At 39.5% G+C, this 20,869-nt stretch overlaps 2 pseudogenes across 2 annotated transcripts; one reads left to right on the top strand and one right to left on the bottom strand.

Moving 5' to 3' along the window:
• Window positions 1-12,012: 12,012 nt before the first annotated feature.
• Window positions 12,013-14,339, top strand: LOC306656568 (vacuolar protein sorting-associated protein 26A-like; annotated as a pseudogene). Its single transcript has 2 exons — window positions 12,013-12,907; window positions 14,103-14,339. The product of its transcript is annotated as a vacuolar protein sorting-associated protein 26A-like (transcript).
• On the bottom strand, window positions 13,265-14,046 carry LOC306657586 (transmembrane protein 69-like; annotated as a pseudogene). The gene is made up of 2 exons: window positions 14,025-14,046; window positions 13,265-13,821 (listed from the first exon to the last, which is right to left on the bottom strand). The product of its transcript is annotated as a transmembrane protein 69-like (transcript).
• Window positions 14,340-20,869: the final 6,530 nt, after the last annotated feature.

The following is a 20,869-nucleotide window of genomic DNA, read 5'->3' as shown; positions in this document are numbered from 1 at the left end:
TTCCTAATTTCTCTTTCTGAAGATTCATCACTTATGTATAAAATGCATTGGATTTATAAGCATTGATCTTGTAACCTGCTACTTTACTGAATTCACTTATGAGTTCTAAGAGTTTTCTAGTGGAATTTCCAGGTTCCTCTAAATATATAGTCATGTCATCAGCGAACAGGGATAGTTTGAGTTTCTCGTTTCCAATTCATATTCCTTTAATTTCTTTGGTTTGTCTAATTGCTCTGGCTAGAGGCTCAAGAATGATATTGAATACAAGTGGTGAAAGAGGGCATCCCTGTCTTGTTCCAGTTTTTAGGGGGAATGCTTTCAGTTTTTCACCATTTAGAATGATATTGGCCATGGGCTTAGCGTAGATGGCCTTCACAATGTTAAGGAATGTTCCCACTATCCCAATTTTCTCTAGTGTTTTGAGCATGAAGGATGCTGTATTTTATCAAATGCTTTTTCTGCATCTATTGAAATAATCATGTGATTCTTAACTTTTAGTCTGTTGATATGGTGAATGACATTTATTGATATCCAGATGTTGAACCAACCTTGCATCCCTGGGATAAAACCCACTTGATCATGGTGCATTATCTTTTTAATATATTTTTGTATGCAATTTGCTAAAATTTTGTTGAGAATTTTTGCATCGATGTTCATTAAGGATATTGGTCTGAAATTTTCTTTCCTCAATGTGTCTCTGTCTGGTTTAGGTATCAGTGTGATATTGGCTTCATAGAATGAGTTTGGGAGGGTTCCCTCCTCTTCTATTTTATGGAATACTTTGAGAAGTATTGGAATGAGCTCTTCTTTAAAGGTTTTATAGAACTCGGCTGAGAACCCATCTGGTCCCGGACTTTTCTTTGTTGGTAGGCTTTTGATGACCTCTTCTATTTCATTGCTTGAAATTGATTTATTTAAGTTGTGTATGTCCTCCTCGTTCAGTTTAGGTAATTCATATGTCTCTAGAAACTTGTTGATGTGTTCGAGGTTTTCTGTTTTGTTGGAGTATAGATTTTCAAAATAGCTTCTAATTATGTTTTGTATTTCACTCGTGTCTGTTGTGATATTTCCTTGTTCATTCCCAATTTTAGTAATTTGAGTTTTCTCCCTCTTTCTCTTTGTTAGTGTGGCTAAGGGTTTATCAATTTTCTTTATTTTTTCAAAGAACCAACTATTTATTTTGTTAATTTTTCCGATTGTTTCTTTTGTTTCAATTTCGTTGATTTCAGCTCTGATTTTAACTATTTCCTGTCTTCTACTACTTTTGGTGTTGGTCTGCTGTTCTTTTTCTAGGGCTTTGAGCTGTAGTGGTAAGTCGTTTATTTGTTGATTTTTACTTTTTTTGTTGAATGCACCCCAAGAAATAAATCTTCCTCTAAGTACTGCTTTCATAGTGTCCCAGAGATTTTGATATGATGTGTCTTTGTTCTCGTTTACTTCTAAATTTTTTTTTAATTTCCCTCCTGATGTCTTCTGTTATCCACTCATCATGTAATAGTGTATTATTTAATCTCCAGGTATTGGAGAAGTTTCTGTTTTTTATTCTGTCATCTATTTCTAATTTCAATCCATTATGATCTGATAGAGTACAAGGTACTATCTCTATCTTCTTGTATTTGCTAACAGTAGCTTTGTGGCATAAGACATGGTCTATTTTAGAAAAGGATCCATGTGCTGCTGAGAAGAAAGTGTATTCGTTCTTTGTTGGATGGTATATTCTATATAAGTTGGTTAAATCTAAATTGTTGATTGTGTTATTGAGATCTATGGTTTCTTTATTCAATTTTTGTTTGGACGATCTATTCAGCGATGAGAGAGGTGTGTTAAAATCGCCTAGTATTATTGTGTTGTGGTCTATTTGATTTCTGGAATTGAGAAGGATTTGTTTGACGTACATGGATGAGCCAATGTTCGGGGCATAGATATATATGATTGTTATGTCTTGCTGATTTATGCTTTCCTTAAGCAGTATGTAATGTCCTTCTTTATCCCTTCTGACTAGTTTTGGCTTGAAGTCCACATTATCTGAAATGAGGATGGATACTCCAGCTTTTCTGCTGTGTCCATGTGCATGGTATGTTTTTTCCCATCCTTTCACCTTTAGTCTATGGGTATCTCTTTCTATGAGATGAGTCTCTTGCAGGCAGTAAATTGTTGGATTTTTCTTTTTAATCCATTCTACCAGTCTATGTCTTTTGATCGATGAGTTCAGGCCATTAACATTCAGGGTTATTATTGTGATATGATTTGTATTCCCAGTCATTTGACTCATTTTTGTTTTTTGACATGATTTGGTTTCTCCTTTATTTGGCTATTCCTTTAGGCTAGTTCCTCCCGTTGCTGATTTGCATCGTTGTTTTTCATCTCTTCCTCATGGAATATTTTGCTGAGAATGCTCTGTAATGCCGGCTTTCTTTTTGTAAACTCCTTTAGCTTTTGTCTATCATGGAAGGATCTTATTTCATCATCAAATCTGAAAGTAAGTTTTGCTGGGTATAAGATTCTTGGTTGGCATCCGTTTTCTTTCAGGGCTTGGTAAATGGTGTTCCAGGCCATTCTAGCTTTTAGGGTCTGGATTGAAAAATCTGCTGATATTCTTATTGGTTTCCCCCTGAATGTAATTTGATTCTTTTCTCTTACGGCCTTTAAAATTCTGTCTTTATTTGGTATGCTAGGTATTTTCATAATAATGTGCCTTGGTGTGGATCTGTTGTAATTTTGTATATTTGGAGTCCTATAAGCCTCTTGTACCTGGTTTTCCATTTCATTCTTCAGATTTGGGAAATTTTCTGATATTATTTCATTGAATAGATTGTTCATTCCTTTGGTTTGTTTCTATAAGCCTTCCTCAATCCCAATAATTCTTAAATTTGGCCTTTTCATGATATCCCATAATTCTTGTAGATTCTGTTCATGATTTCTTACCATTTTTTCTGCTTGGTCAACTTTGTTTTCAAGATTAAATATTTTTTCTTCAATATCTGAGGTTCTGTCTTCCAGGTGTTCTATCCTATTGGCTATGCTTTCTATGGAGTTTTTAACTTGGTTTATTGTTTCCTTCATTTCAAGGATTTCTGTTTAGTTTTTTTTCAATATCTCTAACTCTTTATTGAAATGATCTCTTGCTTCCCGTATTTGCTCCTTTAACTGTTGATTGGTGCGATCATTTAATGCCTGCATTTGCTCTTTCATCTCCTCCTTCAATGCCTGCATTTGCTCTTTCTTCTCCTCGTTTGCTTCCCTGATTGTTTTAATCATGTACATTCTGAACTACCTTTCTGACATTTCTTCTGCTGTGCTGTCATTGAGTTTTATTGATATAGTATCTAGGTTTGTTTGGGACATTTTCTTCCCTTGTTTTCTCATATTGGTCAGATGTCAGTGGGACTTTGTGATATTGCAGAATTCTTCTATTGGCTTATATTGTCCCTGTAGTTTTCCAGTGTATCACCTTCCTGCCTTCAGTAGCCTGAGGACTTGGAGTAACTTGATAATGCAGTGCTTCCAAGGAAAGCTACCCCTAGTCCTCTACAGGTTCCAGGACTTGGAGCTGGCTCTGTGTGGAAAGGCTCTCACTGGGGGGCCTGCTCAGAGAAGCTAGCCTGGAAAGGCGCTTCCCGCCGGAGGGGTCCGGGCTGCGGGCTGCTTGGGGAAGTCCCTGGCTGCCCTGTCCTGGTCCTTGAAGCAACCTGTGGGCAGGAATTCGCCGCCCTGGTTTAGGGACTTGAAGCTTGGTTCTGTGCAGGAAGGCTCTCACTGGGGGGCCTGCTCCAAGATGCTGGAGAATCTGGCCCTGTGGGAGGAGCCCACCGCCGGAGTGCGCAGGGCTGCCTGGGGAGGACTCTAGCTACTCTGCCCTACTCTAATAAGCCACCCAAATCCAGGCCTGCCGCCCAGGCAGCACTTCACCGGGTGGGGGAGACTCACCCCGATGCTTTATTTCAGTCTGAGTCTCTCAATGCCTCCCCTTCTTGAATCCTGGGTTCTGGAACGACTGGAGATGCAGTCACCCTCTAGTCCGCCATCTTGGATCTAGATTTGTTTTTAACCTCATTTTCTTCAGTAGTCTTTAGGCACTTCTGCCAGGCACTTTGCTAAGCAACAGAGTGATTTAAAAAATCTATAGTGGTGAGGGGTTGGGAATATGGCTTAGTGGTAGAGTACTTGCCTAGCATGTGTAAGGCCCTAGGTTTGATCACTAGCACTGAAAAAAAATATTTTTTAAAACCCATAACATCTCGTTCTTGCAGCCTCGAAGGGAGATGGATGAGGAACTTTGCCAATGCTAAGCAGGGAAGGCACTGAACAGTGTGGCCTGTGCAGTGACCCAGAAAGAGTTCTGTGTTTCTGAAGCTCTACCTGCAAATGGGTAGAAGGGATATGAAAGCAGAGAGGCTGGCAGGGTGGTGAGTAGGGGCCTTCAATGCCAAGCTAAGTGAAGCCTCACCAGGCAGTGTCTGGGGAAAAGGGTTCTCTTCATAGCAAGGAGAGGGAAGGGCAAGTCTCTCTCCCCCTCTAGACCGAGCTCTTATGGACAAGGGTCTTAGACTTTCTCCACTATTGTCACCAGGACCTAAGATATTATGGGTACTTGTATGATTCTTTTTAGGGTTGCCTAAATTAAGGGCCTCATACTGGATAGCTTAAAACAAACAAGTATATTCCATTGAAGTTCTAGAAGTTCTACGTCAGAAATCAAGGTTTCAGCAAGTTCTTTCTCCCTGGAGAGTCTCTAAGGGAAGCCTTCCTTACTTCCTCCAGCTTCCTGTGGTTGTGGCCATGCTTGGTGCCTCCTGCCTTGTAGCTTCTTTTTTTCCTTCTCTGCCTCAGTTACCACAGGGCATTTTACTCATAGGAACTTGGGGCTGTGCATTCCATCTACTCTTATAAGGACATGACTCACACTGGATTTAGACCCCAAGCTGGCACTCACAGAGATAGGCCATGCTGTCTCTGGGGAACATAACCAGTTTCACAGAGCAGCAATAGCCAAGGAGATCAGTGTGAAAGCACAAGTGACCAGGAAAAGAATAAAAAACAAAACAAATATACAAAAAAAAAACAAAAAAACAAAAACAAAAAAAAAAAAAAACCTATTCTGTAATAAGGTTTGACACAGCTAAAACCTGGACTTTTTTTTTTTTTTTTTTTTATCAAAGAAGTCACCAACATCCTCTAACCTGGCTAACTGTAAGTGACTGCTGTCTGTCTCCTAACCCACATTCACCTCATTCCATTCCTCCCTCTTCTAGACAAGATGTAAGAAGGTCACCCTAAGAATTCTCTGCTTCCTGACAACATGTGCTCTAGAAGAAAACTCCTCTTCCTTGAACTCTCCCCAAAACTTGTTAACACAATGCCAAATCCTGTCAGAGAAATCTTTCCAAATCTCCTGCTAAGATGACCCCACTGTTGTCTATGTTGTTTTTCCTGACTGGACTGAGTAATAGGCCCAAGTTTTTCAAGATCAGCTGGAATCTTGTATTTTGAACAGTGAAGGGGATTATTAATTTGGTCTGGGAAATTCAAAAATGGCATTATTAATTTTGAAACCATTGAACTAGATCCAAAAATGAGAAGCAAACTGAGCCAGGTTAAAAATAGGCTCATTCCTGGCAGAGGTAATGGTCTAAGCCAGGAAGAAACATGAAAGAGCAGAAGCAGAGTGGCAGAGGGAGGAAATTGAGGAAGAGCTCCCAGGCAGTGCACCAGGCCTCTCAGGTCCAGGGAACAAGAAAGAGGCACCAGAACCAGGAACTGCTCTCACAGGCATTCTGCCTCCTCCAGGCCAGTGCCTCCAAAGGTGCAATGGCTACTGCAGCTGGAAACATCTTTATTTGTATGAATTGACCCAGAACTACCAGTAGCACATCCAATCCACCACAACCAATGTGACCAGAAAACCCCTTTGACATGATTAACACTGGTTAGGAAACTGCACAGGTCATAAGGAGGATTAATTTAAGCAGAAGTATGACCTGTAACTCCTGGAAGATAAATTGGAAGCAGCAGGGCCCCAGAGTGCTGAGCTTCTCCTTGCCCTAAGGTTCCCTGGAGGGGTTTCTCCAGGATGATGGGAAAGTCATGGGAATGAGGGGAGATGCTTGAGACTAGATCCCAAATCCTGCTTTCAATGGAGTAGCTCCACTTAGAAACTTTTTTTTAATGCTCAAGGGATATCTATACAAATTGAAGATTAAAAAAAAAAAAGATTGCTTCAAAATAGAGCCTGGAGGGCTGAAGGCAGAGGGAAATAGATCAATGAGGGTATTTCAGGAGAATCTACTAGACTCTGAGGACAGAGGAGAGGAGCCATATCTGTGGGGGGGACATCAAGGCATACTTGACAAGTTGGAGTGACTGGAAGGTCTCAGGGCCCAGGATTCCTTCCCAGCCCCACTATCCCCCCCTCTGGTGCTCACTGAGGCTCCAGGGCTGGACAACAGCACCTGAGCTGAGGAGAGCTCATCTTGCATACACCAGGCAGACACCAACTCACCGAGTCCCTGCCTCTGGCTCTCTGTGCATGGGCAGGTCAGTGATCAGCCTCAGCCAATCAGTGTTCACTTTTTCACTTGCTAGAGTAATTTTTGTAAATTCAGTGCAAGGAAAAGCTTTCCCTTTGTCATAAACAGGTTTCCCTGTTTGTTTTAATCCTTACTTGATAACTCATCTATAGGTGATTTTTTTTCAGTTGTTTTAAGGCAGAAGACATCTCCCAAATGAATGTAAAGTATGTGGCTGAACTTGCATTATATTTTGATTACTAGGTCAACAACTGATATAACACTTCACTGCCCTGAAGTGATTTTTTTTTAAATTGAAAACTAACAGTGATGCAAGAATAATGAATGGTCAGGTAAACTGTGATACATCTATATCATGGAATACCACACAGCAATGAAAAGGAACTATAGGCATGTGCATCTACTTGGATGGCACAAGGGCATTATGTGGAGTGAGAAAACTCAATCTCTATAATAAACTTGTAAAATTCCTGGACTTTCCATATAATACATATGTCTTCATTTTCATGATCCCCTTGGTGCACTGAGACTTGGCGTAGGATGCAAGAGAGCAGAGCATTGAACCACACTTATTCTTGTACTGAGACAAAGACCACCTTGGTGGAGCCTCAGGGTCTCTTGTGTATATAGGGCCAGAGACCTTGCCCTGGATGTGGTGAAGAAACCTTTGAATTGAAATGGGCTCCATAGGCACTGTGGATTCAAGAAGAAAAGGAAATTTCTGAAGTTCCTCTAATGCCCCTGAGTCTCTCAGGTCCTGCTCCTTTGTCCCGTAGCACATTTCAAGCTGAGGCCTTTGAAGTCACTCAAGCAAAACCCTGTTTTCTGTGGTGTTTTTCCTCCATGGGTGCAGTGTGAGTACTGGCCACCAGGGGGAGACTGAATCCACTCTGCTCTGCTGGAGCACCTGCAGCCAGGAAGAGCCACCAGAGGGCATAATGACCATTCTCCTGCTACCACACAGAACTGTACCACCTATTAGAAGAATCCATCTCCAGAGCTGATCAGTGACAGGGACCTGGTTCAAGTAATTTCCAGATTCTCTCATCTCTTGAACCACTATGTCTCAAATTCTTACCTTGGTCCATGTTCTGAGTCAGGCCTGGGAGCTGCAAAGAAAAGGACTGATATGACCTCCAGAAGCTCAAATTTGGGAGAGGATAAGAATAAACCACTAGAGAAATAATTAGAAGAAAAGATCCAGTGTTACATGGAAAGAGAGCATGGGGCTCCAAGGGAGTTCTGCAGTCACTACATGGGGGCATATGAAAAGGCCTCACTCAGGTGATGTTGATCCATATTCTGCTGGGACTCGAGGGATAATGCTCCCAATGCAGGGAGCTGCCACCTCTTACCAGCTAACACACCAGCCTGAAGCTGCTCAGGCTTCTAACTATTCCCTGGGCAATTCCTCCTTCAACTCTCCCAGCCATTGTTCTGCTGGGGCCCTCCTGTCCCCCTCTGGGACAAGCCCCTAACAGCTGTGGATACTTCCCTCAACTCCATCCCCAGACACTTCTGGTGGGTCACACTTTGGCACTGACTCTGTCTCCTCCATGCTCCAACCCAGAGGCACAGGTGGCTACACAGGTGGATGACACCAGCCCTGCATGTGTCTTGCAGGAAAACTCTATGGACAGCCTGCTGCAGACCCGTGAGTCAGACTTCCTCCATGACTCAGCGTCCCCCATGTCAACCATGTCGTGTTCCACCACCGAACAGAAGCTCAAACTACTGTTGGAAAGGTAAGCCAAGCCCAGGGGGACAGGGTCACATACAGCTGTGATGCTTGGAACTGGCCCTGCACCTCTCTGAACCTCAGCCTGCTCCTCTGAAGAGTGAAGTGCCAAAAAAAAAAAAAAACTCTGATTTCATGGTAGAAAATGCCAGGCTTCTCATGCTGCCACTCCCCCTTCTCACCTGGGTGGTCTCCTCACTTCTTGACTTGCACTCACTTCTCAATCCACCTGGTATTATCCACAGCCAGGTCACCATGACAGGCCCCAAGGCCATGGGGTCCTAGCCTTGAGAGAAAGCCAGAGTCCATGGAGGAAGAGGCCAAAGGTGAGGAGGTCTAGGGTGGCGGGTGTGAGTATGTGGAGATGGGATGGTTATGGACATACTAAGCAGATTGTCCAGAAACAGGGGTCAGGCAGGAACAATGAACAGCCATGCTGTCATTGTCTGCATGTATTCTGGGAACACTGCCCAGTATTATCTGGAAATTAAAAAAAAAATCTATATTCAATGCCTGGAGAACAGACAAATCAGATGTTTAACAGCTACACTAGAGAAGATCATACAACTATGAAAAATTATAATATCTGCTCCATCTCATTGAGCAGGTAAATCTCAACAATAGTGCTGAACAAAAGAATATGCAGAGAAATCACTTATACAAGTATCAACAACTAAGTACTAAGAAACACACTATAGACTGTAAAGAACGGTTAGGACAAGAATGGACAATTCTCAGGCTAGTGGGAGAAGAAAAAGGCTAGAGAAAGCCAGGGCAGTCTTCCCAGGCACCTCGCCACATGGCTCTCTCAAGTAGAGCAGTGAGTTCACAGGGCCTCATTCTAGTCTTCTTTAAACAGGCAGCAAGTGTATTCTTTCTGTGCATTGGTTTTATGAAGTATGAGACAGCTTGTGATTTGTGATTTCAGGGAGGTTGAGATTGTGTGTGTGTGTGTGTGTGTGTGTGTGTGTGTGTGTGTGTGTGTGTGCGTGTATATGTGTGTGTGGTGCTGGTAGTGGAACCCAGGGCCTCCTGCATGCTAAACATACGCTCTGCCACTGGGCTACATCCTAGGTCTCTGATGTGCGTTTTGAAATATTTATCAACTTTGCACCCTACTTTACTTATAAAACAGTTTCCTATATTATCACCAACAAATAGCTACACAGTGTTTAAGAACTTAACCAATCTTTTAATAAATGACCAATAGCATTTTTTCAGTTTGTGGGCCAACGTAAACATTTAACACAAGGCACCAACTCATGCGAGACTTACATGGACACATCATCATCCCCAGGCCTTTTATATTTGCATAGTTAATAAATACATCAAGAGAATTACAATGGTACATACCACAATTAATAATAATAGATGTCTCCACACCACAACAATCCAGTCCTTCCTCCAGCATCACCAATGACTGTGATTGGGGACTTTGCTTTAACAATCAGCACCAGTCACAATAAACCACACACCAAAGTTTCTATATTACAAAGGAAAACAAAGCCTTTAAGAAATTTATGTCTCATGATTAAGAACTCCCAACACACTAGGAAGAGAAGGGAATTTCCTCAGTCTCATAAAGGGTGGCTCTAGGAAAACCGATAGTTGAGCTAACAGGACCCTCAAAGATGGAAGACTGAAAACTGTCCCTCAAGGGTTAGAACAACAAAAAGACACCCCCCTATGAACCACTGCCCCTCAGCACTGGACTGTCTGCTGGCCAGAGCAACTAGGCAAGGAGGAGAATGACAGGAGGAATCCAAATCAGAAAGGAGGAAGTAAGGCCCTATTAGCAGATGATATGATTCTACATACAGATAATTCCAAGGAATCCACTGAAACACTACCAAAGCCAACACAGGAAGTCAGCAAAGTTACAGAGGGCCTGATAAACACACATAAATCAATTCTTCTATATACCAGCAATAAACAATCTGAATGAAAATTAAGAAAGGAATCCCATTTGCACCAGACTTCAAAGGAATAAAAACACCTAGGAATAAATTTAACCAAGCACATGAGAAACTTCTCAAAACTACAAAACATGGCTGAAATAAAGGATACTTTTTTCCAATACGAGTGTTGAGTCCCACAGATTCTCCCTAGATAAACTTTAATGGCTTATCAAAATTTATGATGTGTTTTCATTTTGATTCAGTTCTAAATATTCTGATTTCATTTTTATTTCTCCTTTGATGCATGGGTTATCTAGAAGTGTGTGGTTTAGTTACTACAGACTTCAGACTTCCATTATTGGAATTATTCTTAATTCCAGTGTGGCCACAGAATTTATTTTGTATGACTTGAGTCATTATTAGTGTGAGCCTTATTTTATGCCCCAGAATATGGTCTTAGTAATGAGTGTGTACTCAAAAAGAGTGGATCTTCTGCTGTCCCTGAGTGGAGTGTTCTAAACTATGAAGTAGAGTCCCCTGGTTGACAGGGTCATTCACGTCCTCTGCAGGCTCATTGATTTTCTACTTGTTCTATCCATTACTGACAGGTAACAATGAAATGAAACCAATGAAATCGCTGACTATCTTGGACTTATCAATTTCTCCTTGCAGTGATCAGGATCTGCTTCACACATTCTGAAACTATGTTCCCAGTTCATAATGTTTAGGATTATCACAAATTCTTGAATAACTGAGCCCCTTATCATTATGAAAAGAACTTGTTTGTCCCCGCAATATTATTTGTTCTAGTTGGTTTGTTATCAATGTAGCTAACTCCAACTGTCCTTTAAAGAATTAGTCTTTTTTTTATTGTTAACAAATGGGATACATGTTGTTTCTCTGTTTGTACATGGCATAAAGGCATACCATTTGTGTAATCATAAATTTACATAGGGTAATGTTGTTTGATTCATTCTGTTCTTTTTTTCCCTTCCCCCCACCCCTCCAACCCCTCTTTTCCCTCTATACAGTCCTTCCTTCCTCCATTCCTGCCCCCCTCCCTAGCCCTAACTCTAACCCTAACACTAACCCCTCCCACCCCCATTATGTGTCATCATCCACTTATTAGCGATATCATTCGTCCTTTGGTTTTTTGAGATTGGCTTATCTCACTTAGCATGATATTCTCCAATTTCATCCATTTGCCTGCAAATGCCATAATTTTATCATTCTTCATGGCTAGTAATATTCCATTGTATATATATACCACAGTTTCTTTATCCATTCACCAATTGAAGGACATCTAGGTTGGTTCCACAATCTGGCTATGGTGAATTGAGCAGCTATGAACATTGATGTGGCTGTATCTCTGTAGTATGCTGATTTTAAGTCCTTTGGGTATAGGCCGAGGAGTGGGATAGCTGGGTCAAATGGTGGTTCCATTCCAAGTTTTCTAAGGAATCTCCACACTGCTTTCCAGAGTGGCTGCACTAATTTGCAGCCCCACTAGCAATGTATGAGTGTACCTTTTTCCCCACATCCTTGCCAACACCTGTTGTTAAGAATTAGTCTTACAGCAGCATATCATTTTCTACCTTTTTCTTCTTCACCTACGCCCTCCTCCTCACTACCTTGTGCCTTGCTTCATTAGGTCCCTGGCCACAGCATGTCCACCTCCCTCACTAGCCAGATTCCTCAGCAAAATACTGGGTTTCACTCTTTCAATCCCAAACAAATGTTCAGATCTTAAGGACCCAACAAGTTCTCCCTGTCTTGTTTTCTCAACACCAAAAACCAAATCCCCCTCCTATCTTACAGCTTACAATAACAGCTAAAAACACACAAGAAAAAATGGGGATTATACTGAATCTCAGCAGCACTATCTACGCTAGATACATCCAGAGCCTTTAAGTGACACATGAAAGAGGAGTGGAGTGGTGGGGACATGGCGGTGGCAGTGCTAACAATGAGTTTCCTTGGAGGCTTTTTGGGTCCCATTTGTGAAATTGATGTTGCCCTTAATGATGGGGAAACCAGGAAAATGGCAGAAAAGAAACCGAAGATGGCGAAGTAGAAAGGCCCTGTCTCTTCTGTGATGGAGAATCCGTTTCAGGAAAGAACTCTTCAAGGACAAGAATGACATGAATTTGTAAACCTAGTGAAAGAACTAGCCTTACCTGGAAAACTGACGCAGAGCAGAAGTTATGATTTCGAATCTAGGCAAGTTGAAAAGCCGTGTGAATCTTACACTGATGCCAATGTCCGCTTGAGGTATCTTCTTAAGGTGACAATAGTGAGCAGACTGACAGACTTGGTGAAAGAGTATGATCTCATTTTTCACCAGCTTGCCACCTGTCCTGATGTTTCAATGCCCACTTCCATCTTAATAGGGTATCTGCATACAGAGTTTGAATACAATAAGTCAAAATATCATTTAAAGGATGTGACTGTTGGAAAAATTTACTTTCTTATTGGTAAGAATAAAAATACAACACATGAGGCTGGGGAGACAGCTCAGTTGGTAGAGTGCTTGCCTCGAAAGCACAAGACCCTGGGTTTAATCCCCAGCACCACAACACACACACACACACACACACACACACACACACACACACACACAACACATGGAGTTAAAGCTGATTAAAAAAGGGATCACAGGAATTGGTGAATCCATTCTTATAAGACTGCTTTTAGCAGGCTATGCTCCAACACCAACCATGAGAGATGTGAACAAAAAATTTTCAGTAGGGTATCTCTTTTTTGTTGTTGTTTTGTTTTGTTTCAGGATTATTAACCTTTTTTATTTTATATTTTTCAAGATAAAACATTGAAAGGTTTAAGTGGATGACATATCATTCATAAAAAGATAAAATGTAAACTAACCTATATGGCATGACAAAGACCTGTTAGGGATTTTTGAGTTCTTGCTTAGGCATTACTATGAAATAATTTTTAGAAATGAAAAACAACTTATAAAGAACTACCACTAGTAAAATGGGGGAAAAAGAGCCAAACAGAAGTTGAAAAGGTCATGCCAAAATGCCACTTTATAAAATACCACTTGACTAGGTCTCTTGGGTCCTTTCTCTAGATAAATATCTTCAAGTAGTTAAATGTCTACAAATGAAAAAAAAAAAAAAAAAAAAACTCACCAAAGCAAAAACTCTTCTTAGGGCCTTGAACCAGTTTGGATAATGTTGCAAGAGAATATTTTCAACCTGTAATGCTATTCCCCAGAGCAAAACCCCATCTAACCCCTCCCAAGAAAGATAGGAAGCTGGCTCCATAAGTCATCTAAGTAAAAGCTAACACAGGGATATAAGTCTTTGTCATGACCACAACCAATGGTGGATCAATGTAAGGGATTAGTCCTGCCAGAGTTATGTATAATGCTGGCTTTGGGCTGTTGGGCAGGTAAGTGATGGTGCTTGATGGCCTGGCTGGAAGTACTGCTTGCTTATGCTGCTTCTTAAAGTTACATGGGGATGTATGATACCATCATGAGTTGCTCATACACACTGGAAATTATGGGGAAAGATAAGGTGTTGGAAGCAAAGGGATAGGTTCTGTTGAAGAGATGTCTTCAGAGAAAGTGTATCTATTCTCCTTCTGGTTCCCACGCTCATTGTGAATGGGTACTTCAGCATCTTTGAAGATGCTTAAGAAAATCTCTAGATGAAGTAAAGCATATAGGCCCCCTTTAAGTCTCATTCAGGAAGATACCAAGCAGTTCTGATTACTGTATTTTCACAGCTAAGTGGAAGGGTTACATCAGAAGCATGAGGCTTTTAAATAAAGGTCCCAGGAGTGTAGATCCATGGTAGAGTGACTGTCTAAGGCATGCGAAGCCCTGGGTTCAACCTCTGGCATTACTGGCCAGCATTGTGCCAGTATATGGCAAGCTGAACTTCAAGGACAGGGATTTACGGAAAGAACTCAGTAGGGAACTTCTTGAATCCAGTGCTTACTGTGGAGGAAGACAGATGGTACTTCAAGCAGCAGGAAATTATCTTGTGGAGAAAAGCTCCTGAAAAACTGAAGAAACAGAACAAACTTTCACCAGCAATTTGATTCTCCAGAATCACAGGCATCTGCTGAACAGCCTGAAATGTGAACTGAATAGGAGAAAAAAAACAAAAACAAAAAACGGTAACTGTTGAGATTAAGTTCAGCAGTTTAAAGATGGTGGCAGTGTGTAGGGCGGGGTCGTGGGGGAGTCAAAACTCCATAGCAATAGTCTCCCTTTATCCTTCAGTGTTGCATCTATTTTACACTACAACTAAATGTACCTACATTTTAAAAAGTGCTTCCTTTGAAACACTGGAGATTTAAATTGCACTGCCCTTTTCATTTTTTCCCTTAACTGCGCACATTGATGATAAGCGCTCAGATGTGTGTCAGCATGAACGTGAAAGATTTTCATGCAGATAGACTAGGATTTGTAATTTTGCTTTTTTTCAGCATAATGTTGATGATAAATCCTTTTCTTTTTTTCTTTTGGGTTAATGATTACCTCTTATTCTCTCCATGAAAAACATTAAATATTTTGCGATCAAATAAAACTAGAAAACCGAGTAACCCTTACACCCTGAGAAGACTTAAAATCGTAAAATAGAGCAACTCAATATTTTTGAAAATTCTATTTGTTTTTACATATGTATTTGAGAAATGTATATGGAGTGTTTCATGCTAGGTGTTTCCAGGTCTACCATTTCATGGCTTCCTGTGTTTTATCCTCTTTGAAGTCTTTTATGGTATAAATGTAAAATTTTTTCCCAGGGACGATGTGGTCTTCATTTTGGCCCTTTTGCCCCACCACCTCATTTTAAGCTACTTTTCAGCAGTAGTACCATATGTGTTCTGCAATATGGAGTTGATAGATGTTGCCATTTTAGAGCTTGCTAAAACTATGTGTTTTTTTTCTTTTAATTTATTTTTATTGTAAACAAATGGGATACATGTTGTTTCTGTTTGTACATAGAGTAACAGCATACCATTTGTGTAATCATAAATTTACATAGGGTAATGATGTTTGATTCATTCTGTTATTTTTTCCTTCCCCCCCATCTCTCCCACCCCGCTTTTCCCTCTATACAGTCCCTCATTCCTCCATTTTTGCCCCCCTCCCCCCCATTTTGTGTCACCATCCACTTATCAGCGAGATCATTCGTCCTTTGGTTTTTTGAGATTGGTTTATCTCACTTAGCATAATATTCTCCAATTTCATCCATTTGCCTGCAAATGCCATAATTTTATCATTCTTTATAGCTGAGTAATATTCCATTGTATATATATACCACAGTTTCTTTATCCATTCATCAATTGAAGGACATGTAGGTTGGTTCCACAGTCTGGCTATTGTGAATTGAGTAGCTATGAACATTGATGTGGCTGTATCTCTGTAGTATGCTAATTTTAAGTCCTTTGGGTATAGGCCAAGGAGTGGGATAGCTGGGTCAAATGGTGGGTCCATTCCAAGTTTTCTAAGGAATCTCCACACTGCTTTCTAGAGTGGCTGCACTAATTTGCAGCCCCATCAGCAATGTATGAGTGTACCTTTTTCCCCACATCCTCTCCAACACCTATTGTTGCTTGTGTTCTTGATAATTGCCAGTCTAATTGGGGTGAGATGGAATCTTAGGATAGTTTTGATTTGCATTTCTCTTATTACTAAAGAAGGTGAACATTTTTTCATATGTTTGTTGATTGATTGTAGATCTTCTGTGAAGTGTCTGTTCATATCCTTAGCCCATTTGTTGATTGGGTTATTTGTATTCTTCGTGTGGAGTGTTTTGAGTTCTTTATATATTCTGGAAATTAGTGCTCTATCTGAAGTATGAGTGACAAAGATTTTCTCCCACTCTATAGGTTCTCTCTTTGCATTGCTGATAGTTTTCTTTGCTGAGAGAAAGCTATTTAGTTTGAATCTGTCCCAGTTATTGATTCTTGCTTTTATTTCTTGGGCTATGGGAGTCCTGTTAAGGAAGTCTGATCCTAAGCCAACAAGGTGAAGATCTGGACCTACTTTTTCTTCTAGAAGATGCAGGGTCTCTGATCTGATTTCAAGGTCCTTGATCCATTGTGAGTTGATTTTTGTGCAGGGTGAGAGATAGGGGTTTAGTTTCATTCTGTTGCATATTGATTTCCAGTTTTCCCAGCACCATTTGTTGAAGAGGTTATCTTTTCACCATTGCATATTTTTGGCACCTTTGTCCAGTATGAGAAAATTGTATTTATTTGGGTTTGTGTCCATGTCCTCTATTCTGTACCATTGATCTACCTGTCTATTTTGGTGCCAATTCCATGCTGTTTTTGTTACTATTGCTTTGTAGTATAGTTGAATTTCTGGTATTGCAATACCTCCTGTTTCATTCTTCCTGTTAAGGATTGCTTTAGCTATTCTGGGTTTCTTATTCTTCCAGATGAATTTCATGATTGCTTGCTCTATTTCTGTAAGGTACATCATTGGAATTTTAATTGGAATTGCATTGACTCTGTATAGCACTTTTGGTAGTATGGCCATTTTGACAATATTAATTCTGCCTATCCAAGAACATGGGAGATCTTTCCATCTTCTAAGGTCTTCCTCAATTTCTTTCTTCAATGTTTTGTAGTTTTCATTGTAGAGATCTTTTACCTCTTTGGTTAGATTGATGCCCAAGTATTTTTTTTTTTTTTGAGGCTCTTGCAAATGGAGTTGTTTTCCTCATTTTCCTTTCAGCTGTTTCATCGCTTGCGTGTAAAAATGCTTTAGATTTATGCGTGTTGATTTTATAGCCTGCTATTTTGCTGAATTCATTGATGAGGTCTAGAAATTTTCTGGAGGAGTTTTTTGGATCCTTTAAATATAGAATCATGTCATCAGCAAATAATGACAGCTTATGTTCCTCTTTTCCTATTCGTATCCCTTTAATTTCTTTGGTCTGCCTAATTGCTCTGGCTAGAGTTTCGAGGACAATGTTGAATAGAAGTGGTGAAAGAGGACATCCCTATCTTGTTCCCATTTTTAAAGGGAATGGTTTCTGTTTTTCTCCATTAAGAATGATGTTGGCCATGGGCTTAGCATAAATAGCCTTTACAATGTTCAGATATGTTCCTACTATCCCTATTTTTTCTAGGGTTTTGAGCATGAGGGGGTGTTGTATTTTGTCAAACACTTTTTCTGCGTCAATTGAAATAACCATATGTTTTTTATCCTTAAGTCTATTGACACGATGGATTATGTTTATTGATTTACAGATGTTAAACCATCCTTGCATTCCAGGGATGAACCCCACTTGATCGTGGTGCACAATTTTCTTAATATGTTTTTGGATACGGTTTCCCAATATTTTGTTAAGGATCTTTCCATCTATATTCATCAAGGATATTGATCTAAAATTTTCTTTCCTTGATGTGTCTTTTCCTGGTTTGAGTATGAGGGTGATGTCAGCTTCATACAATGAGTTTGGTAGGGTACCCTCCTTTTCTATTTCCTGGAATACTTTGAGAAGTATTGGAATGAGTTCTTCTTTGAAGGTCTTGTAGAACTTGGCTGAGAATTTGTCTGGTCCTGGGCTTTTCTTGGATGGTAGGTTTTTAATGGCTTCTTCTATTTTATTGCTTGATATTGATCTGTTTAAATTGTGTATGTCCTCCTGATTCAGTTTGGGAGGAGCATATGTCTCCAGAAATTTGTCAATGTCTTTGGTAGTTTCTATTTTGTTCAATACAGATTTTTGAAGTAGCTTCTCATTATGTTATGTATCTCAGTGGTGTCTGTTGTGATATTTCCTTTTGCATCATGTATTTTAGTAATTTGAGTTTTCTTTCTCCTTCCCTTTGTTAGTGTGGCTAAGGGTTTGTCTATTTTGTTTACTTTTTCAAAGAACCAACTTTTTGTTTTGTCGCTTTTTTGAATAGTTTCTTTTGTTTCAATTTCATTGATTTCTACTCTGATTTTAATTATTTCCTGTCTTCTACTAACTTTTGCTGTTATTCTGTTCTTCTTTTTCGAGGGCTTTGAGCTGCAATGTTAGGTTATTTAGTTGTTGTCTTTTCATTCTTTTCTGGAATGTGCTCCTTGCAATGAATTTTCCTCTTAGTACTGCTTTCATAGTGTCCCAGAGATTTTGATATGTTGTATCGTCATTCTCATTGACCTCTAAGAATTTTTTTATCTCCTCCCTGATGTTTTCTGTTATCCATGTTTCATTCAATAGCATATTATTTAGTCTCCAGGTGTTGGAGTAATTTCTCTTTTTCATTTTGTCATTGATTTCTACTCTCAGTCCATTATGATCTGATAGAATACAAGGCAGTATCTCTATTTTTTTGCATTTCCTAAGGGCTGCTTTATGGCATAACACATGGTCTATTTTTGAGAAGGTTCCATGTGCTGCTGAGAAGAAAGTGAATCCTCTCTTTGATGGATGGAATATTCTATATATGTCTATTAAGTCTAGGTTATTGATCGTGTTATTGAGTTCTATGGTTTCTTTGGTTGGTTTTTGTTTGGAAGATCTATCTAGTGGTGACAGCGGTGCATTAAAGTCATCCAGAATTATTGTGTTGTGGTCTATGTGATTCCTGAAATTAAAAAGGATTTGATTGATGTACAGGGATATACCATTGTTTGAGGCATAAATATTTACTATCGTTATGTCTTTCTGATTTATGGTTCCCTTAAGCAGTATGAAATGTCCTTCTTTATCCCTTCTGACTAACTTTGGCTTGAAGTCCACTTTATCTGATATAAGGATGGAAAGCCCCACTTTTTTACTGAGTCCATGTGCATGGTAGGTTTTTTCCCATCCTTTCACCTTTAGTCTGTGGATGTCTTTTTCTATGAGATGAGTCTCTTGAAGGCAGCCTATTGTTGGGTCTTTCTTTTTAATCCATTCGCCAGTCTATGTCTTTTGATTGATGAGTTTAGGCCATTAACGTTCAGGGTTATTATTGAGAAATAATTTGTATTCCCAATCATTTGGCTTATTTTTGGTTTTTAAGTTGGCTTGGTTTCTCCTTTGAGTGGTTTTTCTCTAAGGTAGTTCCTCCCTTTGCTGACCTCCATTGTTGTTTTTCATTTCCTCCTCATGGAATATTTTGTTGAGAACATTCTGTAGTGCAGGCTTTCTATTTGTAAATTCTTTTAACTTTTGTTTATCATGGAAGGATTTTATTTCATCTTCAAATCTGAAGGTTAGTTTTGCTGGGTATAGGATTCTTGGTTGGCAACCATGTTGTTCCGGGCCCTTCTAGCTTTTAGAGTCTGGGTTGAGAAGTTGGCTGCTATCCATATTGGTCTCCCCCTATATGTAATCTGATGCTTTTCTCTCCTGGCTTTCAAAATCCTATCTTTATAAATGCTTCCCAATTTTGAAGTGCTTTTTGATGCAAAATGTATGATAAAAAATGATATGAGGATTTTAAAAAAATCCTATCTTTATTTTGAATGTTAGGCATTTTCATTATAATGTGCCTTGGTGTGGATCTGTTGTGATTTTGTGCATTTGGTGTTCTGTAAGCCTCTTGTATTTGATTTTCCATTTCATTCTTCAGGTTTGGGAAATTTTCTGATATTATTTCATTGAATAGGTTGTTCATTCCTTTGGTTTGTATCTCTGTGCCTTCCTCAATTCCAATAATTCTTAAATTTGGTCTTTTCATGATGTCCCATAGTTCATGATTTCTTACCATCTTCTCTGTTTGGGAAACTTTATTTTCAAGATTAAATATTCTGTCTTCATTGTCTGAGGTTCTGTCTTCCAAGTGTTCTAGTCTTTTGGTGATGCTTTCCATTGAGTTTTTTATTTGGTTTATTGTTTCCTTCATTTTAAGGATTTCTGTTTGGTTTGGTTTTTTTTTTTTTTTTTTTTTTTTTTTTTTTTTTTTGAGAATCTCTATCTCTTTGTTGAAATGATCTTTTGCTTCCTGCAGTTGCTCTGTCAGCTTATTGGTATTATCATTCATTGCCTGCATTTGCTTTCTTATCTCATCCTCTGCTTTGCGAATCATCTTCATCATGTATAATCTGAAGTCCTTTTCTGACATTTCTCTAACATACTGTCATAGTATTCTGTTAATATAGAATCTATATTTGTTTGGATCATTTTCTTCCCTTGTTTTTTCATGTTGTTCATGTATCTTCCCCTCTAGCAGTGCAGATCTGGGGTGTTGCAGATTTCCCCCTATAAGCTTATAGTGGCCCTATAGGTTTCCAAAACCCTTTCTTTAAGGGGAGATCAATATTAGCAGTGCCCAAGTCAGACACTATGCAATCCTAGACCAAATAGCCCCTATGAGGACAATAACAAAATTGTCATAATAAACAGAATGAGTTCAAATATTATCTTCAGTAAAATAAACCAATTTGCAATAAGGTCTGCAGTTTCAAATGGAGGACAAAGAGGATGCAGAGGGATGTAGAATGTGGCTGTTAATGGGATAAGAAAAGAATATACAGAAGTTCTAGATAATAGAAAGGGTGAGAGTGTAATCAAAACAAATTGGATGTTAGCATGCAAAAAAGGGAGAAAGAGGCTCTGAGGGAACAGGTAAACACAAGGAAAAGAGAGCAAGAAAAGTAAAGAAATAAAAACTTAAATTTTTTCAATAAGGAGAAAAAAGAAAATCTACAGTATAACAGTCATATAATAATGAAATCTCCCAGTCTTCAGTAGCCTGATGCATGAGAGGTACCTGACAATGAGCTTCAAGCCTCCAGC

Source organism: Sciurus vulgaris, assembly GCF_902686455.1.
Source record: "Sciurus vulgaris genome assembly, chromosome: 3".
Classification (NCBI taxonomy): Eukaryota; Metazoa; Chordata; class Mammalia; order Rodentia; family Sciuridae; genus Sciurus; species Sciurus vulgaris.
The sequence above is the reverse complement of the archived record's forward strand: the minus strand, read 5'-3'. Positions and strand labels throughout refer to the sequence as shown.